Source organism: Atractosteus spatula, chromosome 5, assembly GCF_055471065.1.
Source record: "Atractosteus spatula isolate fAtrSpa1 chromosome 5, fAtrSpa1.hap1, whole genome shotgun sequence".
Lineage (NCBI taxonomy): Eukaryota > Metazoa > Chordata > Actinopteri > Semionotiformes > Lepisosteidae > Atractosteus > Atractosteus spatula.
Genome location: NC_142710.1, coordinates 56219240 through 56231969, shown reverse-complemented (window position 1 = coordinate 56231969; position 12730 = coordinate 56219240).

Sequence of the window (12730 nt, the reverse complement as noted above, 5' to 3'; positions counted from 1 at the left end):
CAAAAGGTTAACTCTAAATATATTGATCCTAGGATACCAGGCTCTCCAATACCTTTGGGGCTCTTGGAGGAGATGTATGAAAGGTGCATGTGAACAACAGGAAGTAGATGAGATAGGGAGGGAATCACTGTCAGTCTGATCTCCAGGAGGTCTCTTTTTGACATAATAGAACTCTTTTTAAATCTTCACTAAACTGCACTGTGACTTGTTGTACTGTGGAACCCATTTATTGACATGAACAAATCAGGCAGACCGTCAGGCAATCAGGCACGTCTGAAAGAAATTACAAGTATGGTTCTAAACTTGACTGAAGCCATAACACATACGCAGCAGGCAATGTTAAACCTCCATGTAGCTTCTCCTGTTCATGCTCCCATGATAGCTCCCCCACAGTTTTGTCTGATTTACCCTATTACTGTACATCACCTTCAAGAGTGGTACCTTACACTCATTCTCTAACACAATTCGGGCCACCATAAATTAAAGCAATCCCAAAACCTTCAGCAAATGAGTGCCCATATCAACACCTCTTGGTCTGCTCCAAAGGCTGAGAAATCTGGACTCAGATCTTTAGCTGGTGGTTACCTGTCATAAATCCATTGTCAGAGCTGGAGTGATCTATTCATGAGAAAAATGCCATAAGGGAATGCCTGATATACTAGATGACTTCATGACCAATTACCACCCATGATGATTAGAAGATTCTAAGTCACTGCACAGCTGTTTTTGCAATGCTATTCAAAACCTGACATTGTGTCTGTGAACTAATGACGTCACTGTGACCTCTGCTGACTGAACTGCAATGTTAACATTCTTAACTGAAGGAACAAGTAATAGGTTTATTCCATGCTAAAAGGAGAAGGAAGAATACGTTTCGGCTGTGGAGCCTTCTTCGGATGTTACCTGTTCCTTTGCGGCCTACACATGCTGCGTCCCACCTGAACTACTTCATTCTTAACTGAAATTATCTTCTGCACTCAGAGACGGCACCTAAAACAAAATTCTGTCCATGACTGCCTGTGCATCAGGTGAAGTTTTGTGACAAGCCCCCAACTGTAATTTTGTCTGATCACCAAAATTTGTTGACACTGATCAATGAATGAATATCCACTGTGGCAGCTTTAAAATACAAGAGAGTGGATTTACAGGAGCCAGTGGACAAGTGTCACTTGTGACTAGCTCCTGATTCTGTGTGTACACTCCGGTGGAAGCCAAATTCAACGCACTAGTGAGCACAAAGCCTGTCCCTCTTCCTGTGCCAAAAGAACACCCTCTGGCATTGAGCCAATGGATGAAGATTGGACAAGCTCCAGCACAGATCCAGCTGTTTTACAAACCTTGTCAGGACTGCATCTGGCCCAGTGTTCTCAATTCTGATAAGTATACATTCAATGCTCATATTTTAATTCTTGAGAATTATACTACTGTTCCAAACAAGTATATGTCTGATAAGGATTGATGCAGGAAAATAACTAATTATTAATCTGTCTTTCAATCTTTTGTGAATTGCTGTTTTTTATGAGACTAATCATTATGAGGTTGACTACACTAAGCCTTACATATTTTAACCTTGTGCTATTACTGTCATATAATCCTTGAGTGATTGATCGTCCATTTTTATGTATTATGACAGATTTATTCATATAAATATACTCTTGCATTTGTTTATTTGAGACATTTTATTACTATATAAATAAAATTGTATGTTTTATTGTTGGTAAATTCCTATTTGTTCCGATTTCTGGTAGTCATAAGGTACTCTCTGTATTTACTGTCCTATCTGCTAACTCTTTGGAGTAAATTAGATACCACACAACGAGTGTATCTGCCATGTTTGAACATAATTCAGTGTCTTCTTTCCTGACTAGTGGTTTATTGTTCATGAATGGCTCTAGATCATGGGGAATGGTCTGTTTACATAAGAGCTGCCTCATGTGAATAAACCAAAGCAGTTACTGTACAGTTTGTGGTGTTCAGATGAGGGAAGTTTGTGATGAAAAGTCATGAAAGGGCAGTTTGTCTTTCTGCCCTGTACAGGTGGGGTATAATTAAAGTGTTCCTTGAACATCATGAAGCCTGGCAGTGCTGTGAGGCTTTCTTGATTTTTTTTACATTACTGGATTAATTTTATTCAAATCTTGCTGCAATGCATGTGTTGCTAGGGAAACTGATCACGTCTGCAGCAGCTGGATAAACAAAAACAAATGCAAAATTAAGAAAACCTAATGAAGTAATGCTGCAGTAAGGCAGATGTTTACAGCAACTGAAGTTTCATTTTTGAGAAAACTGAGATTCAGGGAAACATTGAAATTTTCTCAAGGTTTAGAAAAAATATTTAGATGTTTTTGTGACCCAATATCGTTGATGGAGTCAGTTCTTCAGATGCGTGTTAATTTTTTTTTAGCTCTTTTCTGATCTACTGCTTAATTTGGTTAAGATGGTTTCAGAAAGCTTTCATTTTCTGCTGTACCATTGAATCATTAAGAAATTCCCTGCAGAATTGTGGCACATATGCCACATATAGAAATGGCTGTGAACGCTTATATCGATAATTATAAAATTAGAAAGTATTTGAATGGCCTATAGCGTAAAAAGAAGTCTGGTGTTAAGCCACTATGACCTTTTTATTTTCAGCTAAGCATTGCAGATAATTCAGTTGGTTTAACAAGATGAGATAAATCTAAAATGCCTTTTGTAATTTGTGATTTTCAGTTTGAGCTATCCAGATTTTACACCTCATTTAAGGATGCATGTTATTTGTACTGCTGTCAAAGTCCTTTCAAAAACCAAAGGCTTGTCTTCATCAGTTCTAAAAGACTGTTATTTTACAGAAAACCAGTGCACACTGATGTTAAGTACAAATTAATACTTCAAGAAATTCTAAGCTTGTTAGATGTTTTTATTATTTATTGCAGTTTCTTTTTAATCCCTTCATTTGAAAAAAAAAACAGGCGTTAATGGACCTTTCAAAATAAAAGGCTGTTTGAATTATCTCCATTTTCATTAGAAAACCAAAAGTGATTCGACTGTGAAGCAGTTGAATAGATTTCGTGTTCACAGCTAGTCTGAAACAGTGGTGAATGGGTCAATGTATTTGCAGTTCCCATGGAGACCCTGAAAGCTGAAAAAAATGAATTCGATACCTACTCATACTGCAGTGCTTGGGTACAATAAGTGTAACCAAGTGTAATAATAAGGGTTTGACCTCAAGAATGAAAAAATTAGGGTTTGAAAAATTAAATTGTCTGCTTTACATTTTTGATCCACACTATTTCAATCATTTTAATGCAATTGATTTTAGGCAACCAAGATCTTTAGGTTTCACCTACAAAGCAAACAATAGAAACATTACATTTGCTTAAGGTGTATGTTGTTAATGACAGCCATGTAACACAATTCAGCTATGACATACAATTGGAATAATTGGGGTTTTTAAAGCCTTCTTGTTGAAATGGATTGGCATAAATATACAGTATAGGATCTCTCCTTAGTCATTGAGATGAACAATTATGTACAAAAGACAATAAGGTGTTGTGGCTGTTAGCACAGCTGCTGCACAGCTCCAACCGCACGACAATCTTCCAGTTTCCCCAGTTTTCTTCACTACTGGGTGCTTCATAATCATCCCATTCATATTTATAAGCATTATTCCAAAAGACGTGACAGGTACATGTGGATGGTCATAATAACACAGTAATAACACGTCAAATGAGAGGTCATAGCAAGTGTAAAATCCTAAGTAATAGGGGTTAGGTTAGGGTCATTACAATAATAGTTATATTAATATAACAAAGGTTTTATGCCAGCTACACAAAACCATATTCAAATAATGTGTTATTTGGCAAACGAAGGCTTTAAGAATTTTAATCGGAAATATTTAAATAAGCACATCATTGGGCCCCTACTGACAAGGAATATCCATGGGCCTGATGCATAAATAATCCTACAGGTATATATAAAAATATATTAAATATACAGAACATAATTTTCTAAGCACTTTATGCTGTACAAAATTGTGGGGGAGCCGGAGTACATAGCAGTTAACCTAGCAGTATGTCTGTGGACAGGGAATTAACCAAAGAATATGGGAGAAACCCACATAAACACAGGGAGACCATACAAACTCCAAGCAGATAGTAGCATAGGTCCAGAACAGGACCCAGGACACCAGAGCTTTGACATACTGTACAGCAGCAATGCTAACCATTGCGCAAATGTGCTACCCCTGCTTTCAAACACATACAGTATACAGTATATATTTATTTATTATTTTCTTTAAAATAATTGTTTACACAAATACAGTGAATTATGGGTAAATGTTTAGACTGCAGACCTTCTGTAATAGGTAAGTGCAGATGTTTCCTTTTTAAAACAAACCAGTTCACCTAAAACTGCAATATATTTGCATACTGTGAGATGGCACCTCATTATAAACTAGCCTAGACCAGGGATTGACAACTTTGACATTTCCAGCCCATGCTGTGCCAAGACCTTGATATTCCCAATATATTAATATTGTGAGTAATCTTTAATTGCTTAATTAATCAACAGTAGGTACAGGCAATCATTATAATAATTAAGAATTAGCTTGTAGACACATCCTATAATGCAACACTTGCCTGTGACAGAGATTTGAGTTCTTCTCCTGCCAGTTCTGATATTTTAGGATAAGCAGAATGAACATCCTTACCCACATCTCCCATTGAGGTCAGCACCCCTGTCTTCCAAAAGTTTTCAATAATAATGTGCAGTATAATGAACTGTTATGAAGTATTTATGGGGTTTTGGCTGGCCTGGTGTCCAATTCTCTGAATCTTTTGCCAACCTCTTTTTGGAGTTGCTATCCAGAAAACCAAAGTTTTATTTTTATGTATTTTTTTCTTTTTAATCAAAATTCATATAGGCAATCTTCTACCATTTTATGTGACTAGGGGCTTCCAGGCCCCTTCTTCAGTTCACTAGAGATGCTTGTTCTCATTTAGTCCCCAGTGAAAAGGTGTTTTTAAAGCATATCATTTTGGACTGTCAAGAGATGTTGTGTTGACCATGGTGACATTGGCTTGTATGTAACTAGGCTCTCTTTAAACCTTTGAAGGACAGTTTGGACAGCACATTGTGTGTTTTTCATTTGCTTTGTAAATGCAGCTCAGTAAGTCCCATGAGAGGAGAGAAGCTCTCTATGAGCTCTCTCCCCTTCAGGCAATTTCATACAGCTGAACAATATACCTTTATTGGAAAAATAAATGTGTAACACCATTTGCTGCTGCTGCAGAAGAGAAGCAAGCCTTGAAATTACAGCTATTCAAAAGGTGGCACATTTATATTATGCTCAGAGGGACCTAGCATTAATTAGAACAGATGGATCACATGGATCATTCAATTCTGAATCTTATTTTAATTTGCAACACAGTTTCTCTAACAACGCTTCCATTGATACTCCACAGCAAACAAAATGACATTGGATGTCTCATCACTTAGACTGAGCCTGTATGAAATGCTACATAATCAGAGCTTTTTTGCAGTAGTCTAACACTGTACTATAACAACTGTGTTAAACGGTTTTAATCACACAAGGCTTCTGCTGACAAACCATGAACTTCCAGGTGTAATTCTCTCAGTAAATGTTGTCTGTGCACGGAATCCATATGTTCCTGGGTTTTCATCAAAAGATGGATGAGACCTTAGATAATTGTGTAATCAACATATCATACTCTGCCTTTACCTTTTATTTGTATAATGCCAAATGGACAAAGGGTTTCCTTGAGAAAAATTATCTGATGGAAACCCAGAAGAGCAGGGGGCCATTTCATATGGCTTGAACATGTCTGGAGTAACATTAACACACTTGAAAACTCTAAATTTGTTTGGCTCTATAAAAAGATGTATCAGTATGGCTTTTCTTAGTCTATGATATTCTGATGCATTCAGTGAGGTCTGTTAGTGTGGTGTAATGTGGATTACTCATTAAATGAGTTAGAATAATAGTAATTGTACTTTGTCACTGGAGTATATACATAGAAACATGTCTGTATTTATCAAAAGAGTGTGGGCTCTGTTTAGGATGATCCCAAACTGGGATGTGTTAAAATCCCACAATCAAAACACAAGCCCACCAAGTGTTTAACTGTGGTGTCTCCTTCAGTTTCGGCTTTGGCTGGAATGGGCCTCATTCAGCACATTTGCAGTCTAATCTATCACAGTTTGTCATCCTGGAATGAATTGCATGACTATTCATTTTGAGAGACAGTCTTTCATTTGCTTGGCTCTGAGAGACAGTCCTCACCTCACCACACCTCTTTAAATTGGTCCCTTGTTACTGCTTCTTTTGTCTTTTTCCTTCTGGTATTGAAATTATTTTGCTGTTTTGTCCTTTTCCTTTCATTTCTCTTCTTAGTATTACTATGCTATACAGTTTAAGGCTGCACTGCTTTTAACTGTGAGAAAATATGTCACAGTGAGCTCTTGAAAATGTCTGTTTTATATTTTGAGAAGTTGACAGCTTAGGGTCTGGTTTCTAAATCAGGATGCTCTGCTCTTTTTCAGCTGGTAACACAAAACGATATAAACAAAGATGGATTGTGAAAAGCAAAAGAGCTTCCTGAAGAAGCATTGTACTTAAACATGATCACAAAATGAATGTGACTAAACTTATTCAAATACCTGGTAAAAAAAGTCATAAGAGAATATTCAGATAGTTTCTAAAAAACATGATGTCATAATATGTTTCCCCACTTCACAATTCACTATGCATTCACCCTACATTATTAAAGAGTACAGACCTCCATGTGGTTTTGACATAAAACATGATCCTACCATTGCTGTCCTCTGTGAGACATGTATTCCTGAAATGTCATGTTCAGCATGCAGTACAGTAATTATAGGCTGTGTGCTTTTTTAATGAGATCTCTGTAAGCTGGATGTGTTACATAGTCAACACTCTGTAGTGGTGCTTTCCAGTATAATACTCTGGAAGCATTTTAGCCCACAAAATCATCTGAAGGAACATTTTTTTGATAGTCATTAATACGTTTTGTCAGAATTTGGGGGAGGCTGAGAGCAAATATTTTTCTAAATGCCACAAATGTGCTTGGGTACTTATATCCATTTTTTATGTCCAATCAGTCTGTACAATTGTGCACAAATGTGCTTCTGTACTTCGATTCATTTTTTATGTCCAGTCAGTCTGTGCAAGTTTCACACTGCTTCTAAAGACATTGTGTAGAGCACAAGCTCAAAAAATGCTTTGGCAAGAAACACAATTTAGCTTTACGCTGTTGCTGTCAGGTGATCAGAACCTACACAAGGGACAAAGGGTGTGTTTGTCAGCTAGCTACTGTGGAGAGCTGGAAGAAAAGCCAGTCAACGGAGCCCTTCGAAGTGTTAGCAGTGGTGGTTTTCCCCTAAGGCCAGTGATCTAAAAATAATTTATTTAATGTATGTATCTGTGCTTCAGTTAATCCGCAACTGATATTATACACATTTAAACACATAATGGAATGGAAGATTGGGGAGGAATGGGAAATCATGGTGCGTTCTTCAATAAATGCCCTGCCATGGCAATCTGGCTTGTTGTATTGGCTTCCCACTCATTTAGAAGCATATGAAGGACTCTTTAAAAAACCCTGATCATCTTCTCATTCTCCAAAACACTTATGTGGACATTTGTTCTGTAATTTAACGCATGACTAAATATGCATTTATGAAAGATCCATATATTGATTGTAATTGTATTTTTGTTAATTTGCTGTTTGCCTTCAGCTAAATACAATAATCAGCCTACTGAGTGATCAGTGTCGACAAAGTGTGAAATGATTTCCTTTTCATGCAAACGTCAATGTGCATTTCATGTGTCTTTGATCAATTTCAATAATTCATCGATGAAAGATGTAAGTTAAAAATCCTGAATTGAGATGCATTGGTGAGCTGTCAGAAGCCATCTTAATGTTTTATATCGAATATATCATATATCATGCCTAAGCACGCAGGAACTCGTGGCCCTCAGTTTCCTTGGAAACTGGGCACCTTCCCACAAGGGACCGTATACCAGCTGGAGCAATTCACTTGGTCCGATTATTTGAGCCCCCCTCATCCAATTAATGGTTGCTTCACTAATCAATCATCATTATATAAACCCTGTTATGCCACTGGTACAGTGCTCTGTCATTGAGCTGCTTTTGGGATTACAGCAGTGAACTCTCAGTAATGATCTGCATTTTCAGAAGTTTCTTTATGCCTTAATCTGGCTGAAGACTTTCAAATCAGTCCCGAACCTGACTCGCCTGAGTACATCAGCCCACTGCTCAACACCACACCAGTGGCTCCAACTCTTCAGCCAATTTTCCTCAAGGCAGTGCAGTCTCCCAGTCCATTCCTGTCTTGACGACTGCGCTTGCCATCAACTCTGATCTGTTCACAACTGCTCTTTCTCTTCACCACAGCAGTCCTTCCTTGGTCATCTTCTGTGGTCTCCAAACACCACCTCTTTGCAAATCTCCACCAGCCTCCGGAGATCACGGAGCTCTTGCATTTTTGCATCACAACAGAATATGGACCAAAAGGTTAATTCCACTCTGAAAAGTAGGAAAAAGAAATGCAACATTTCAGCTAAGGATCCTTCTGTGTGAGCCAAAACATTGTGTTTCAACAACTGTCAGCCAATTTAGTTGTCATGTTGCTACAATATTAGCACACAACGTCCTCTTCTGTTTCTGTGTTGACCTAGACATGTAGCTTCAGACTCTTCTTGTTGGGAGACATCTTCAACAGGGATCTAATGAATTTGTCTCATTTCCACTACAGGATTCAGCACTATAGGCTGAAAAAATGAAAACAGGGACTTTGTCGATGGAGAAACCTTGGGATGAGTCTTTCTGATCTGTCAATGATACTGTTCTCATTACCTAGTAATAGAAAAGTCCTGCGCAAAACTCCAGAAGAAAAATCTGGTAAGGCATCTGATCAGAACAAAGATCACAATTTGCATTGGAAGTACCATTATTGAATTTTTATTTCTTAAATAATCTTAGTCATAATTAAAATATTTGACTGCATTTTAACAGTAAGTAAAAAATGGTCATAATAGCATAAAGAATTTCTTGCACTTGTTGTCATGGGAGCCGGTTCCGACTCCCATGAAATGCGTTGTTTAAAGACCCTATGCGAGATGGTATAATCCGGAAGTGACTGGAGGGGGACATCAGGGAAGACACAGCAGGATCAGGTCGGGTAGAAACACTGGGGGTGGTGACGGCAGTGATCTGGTGCATGGGGGGAGCGCAGGCGAACAAGTCCAAAGGAAGTCCAATAGGGAAAATCAGGGCACAGTCCAAGGTCCAGGTGCCGGGAGATCCATCCAAGACGAACTCTGGAAAAGGAACTAGGAACCCGGATAATTAAAAGCTTGAAGGGACAAGGCGCTCCGAGCCCCAGACTCAGTAGGTCAGGATGCCGTGGTGAAGCCTATGCCCTTGTGTCAAAAGGAACAGAATTGTTCTTTTATTGCAATGTAAAACCAGTTGTTGTCCTCCTAGATCTGGGCTGCCCAGCTCCTTACTTATTTCAAAAGCAGGAATCAACAACCCCAGCTGTCACACCGAGTGGGAATGGGCAGGTCAACAATGGACCGATCGAATTGGCTTTACCTCAGGAGGTGCCAGACCAAGTTTCTGGGCGATTCATTGTCATTTGGCTACAGTTTGAGCTTTCATTTCCTGAAGCAGTGTGATCATTTGTGTCTTAGCATTTCAAAGCTCCTCTTCCGGCCAAAAGAGCTCCTAGGATCAACTTAGTCTTTTACATTATCACATGTAGAGGACCTTCAGTAAATCACTGAAGGTTACAAATACTGTATATCACACTAACCAATGTGCTAGAATGAAACCAAGAAGAACCAACACTTTTAAGAACTGAAGGATAATTGTTTTTTGTAAGCTTTTGGTTTTGCCCAAGAACATGGGACAGATGGTTAGTTACATTCAGGAGTTAATCCAATGGCCTCTAGGCTGTAGGTCTTCTTTGCAATCTGGGCTGATGCTTTTAGGGGTTAAAGCCAAGAGGGTCCCTTCTCATTTTTGTTTTTTTTTTGCACAATATATCCCGCATTGGCTCATGTTGTCTGTGTGTCTGCCAGCTTCTCTCCTCAGACTCAGATCCTTGCCTGTGCATTGAATTTTGCCATCTGGATCCCCGCATGTTCCTTTTACTTGAAAGCTCTGGGGAAAGCAATCTGTGAATGTAGGTGTGCACAGAGCTGAAATAAGGGTCAGAGAAATAATCCATCCATGATGGAATACCTTGGAAAAAAAATAGAAAAAACTGCATGGTGAAAATAAGTTAGTTTCAACGTGATTTTTTTGTTATTGTTTTTGTTTTATTTCTTCTGTGTGCATACCGCCTAAAATCTAAGGATGGAAAGGCAAATCTATTCTTCTTGGAAGAATACCAACAAAAGCAAACTAAACATAACACTGTACTCCATATGGATATGTTGTTCCGTTTTTCTGATGGGTTTGTTTACATTTGTTTTACAAGTGAATCATTTTTTTCTGCAGCAGCACAAAAATCCCACCAGTGAACCAAAAATAGTTATACCGTAAGTCAAAGCCAGTGCATTTATTATATATGCAGAAAGAAAAAAAATCAAAATTAAAAGCCTCTTTAGAAGTGTAAATAAATTGATTTATTGATGTTCTGTTTTAGAATGATTTGGTTTCTCAGTTATCTTTGAATTTAAAAAAAAATCACTGGATTCTTCATTATTAGCTGAGTCATCACTTTGTTCACAGCTTGATCATATAAATGAGAGGAAAAATACACAAATATACTTTTTTCTACTTTTCTACTTTCTACTTCTTTTCAGGTATAGTATTTACAGTATTTGGTACCTAATCCACTTATTTTGCTTCATTTTTCATGTATGAAAATAACCTGAAGGATTCTAGGATTCTAAAGCACATTTTCTTTCAATTCTTTACAAAGAAGTATATGTTCTCTTCAGAATGTTTAATGTGCTGTCTCACTATTCTCATTTTTAAAAATCTTCCCGAGTTACAAACGACAGGAAATGGGAACATTAGCAGTATTTGACACAAACAATTTTGAACTGTTAAAAACCTGAGGAAGAACAACTGAAAAGCAATCACTTGTTCTACAGTTAGAAATTCAGAGATTGGGTTGGGTAGAAAGTGTTACATACATAACACGCGTGAAATGAAAAATGACAAGAAAAAATATTTTTTTTATTGTACATTGAGGACATTGTGCTCACCCTTTGCTTCCATTAGTTTGCCAATCATTTTTGCATTTTGAAGGCAGTTACCAGCATCCTTTGTGAGATGACTTTCCTGTTCCTCATTGAGATCGGTATTTAAGTTTGGTTTCCTCTTTTCAACAGCAGCTTTTAAAGCAAACCACAACATATTGGTATGATTCAACTGTACTGTGGGGACTGAGATGGCCTGGCCAACCGCAATCTTACCCTTTTTCCCAAAACTTTTTGTAGACTGTGCAGAACGCTTATGGTTCCTGCTACAGTAGATCCTGCTGGATACAATCACCTAATAAGCCCTGCAACTCTGGGCAATGTGACTACACAGTTTCTAGATACTGTATTCTGCATTACTCACTGATCCTCCTGCAATTCAACAGTTACTAGTGACAGAAGAAAGGTAGAAACAGTACCCATTTCACAAATTATACAATATTTGCAAAAGAAGTGGACAAAACATTTGACAACAAATAGCAAAAGTATTTTCTAGTTTTCTAGAAAATTCCTCACTAATGGTTTTAGTAGGAATAAGACTGAGATAAGATAAGATAAATCCAGCTGCGACAGCTCAGCCCAGATTTTACAAAACAACTACTAACTGCTACATTATGACGGCCATGTTAAATCTCTTAAGCGCCACCCCCGGCTCCTCTTGATGGACAAGTAAGCCTCCATTTAGATCAGAGGTGAATCAGGGTCTGTAACTCAGCACAAAATGGTGGAATAGTTTTGGGGGCATGGAACAAGGACATAACACAGGCTTTACAGGTTTTGCGTCTTCATTTTCACCTATTGATAGTCATCTCATTAAGTTCTCTTTGAATTGTTCCCTTGAATTTCTAGCCAATATTCTTTCTGTTATTGTGTGCAATGGTCTGCTGTAATCTGAGGATTTTGCTGGGCTGCTAAAACAGTTCTTTCACGTTATGTGGCCTTTCCTGGTCTCCCACACTTGGAATTAGTTGAAGTAGATTCTGTTATGTTGTGTTTGTTGATAACTGACAACGCAACACTCTTTGGTTGTACCAAATTATTTAACTATTTTTCTGCCACGTTCTCCATTGTTAAATTGTATTGCTGATGATTTGAGATATTTGCTTTACTTTTTAGATCTCACAGTTTATTTTCATCGATTATTTATTGCACAACAACTATTAAATTTACTTTAAACATAGTTGTCAATAATTAACATTTAGTTTAATACAGGATGTTTGTTTTTTATTCTTTTGTTTAAAGCTGCATCTCTACTTTAATTCGTAGGATAGGGTAATTGCAATTACAGTTAAGTGTAGAGATTACTTCCTTTGTGGTTTTTCCTCTGCCTAAATACATTTGTCTGCAAATACACAGTACCTGTGTATTGGATGCTATTTCTGAATGGCCCTGAACCAACAAAAGTGTGAAGTCCTAAAAATCTTGTATTCTATGACCTTATAACACTGTGCTACAAAAAAGGATTGTTGC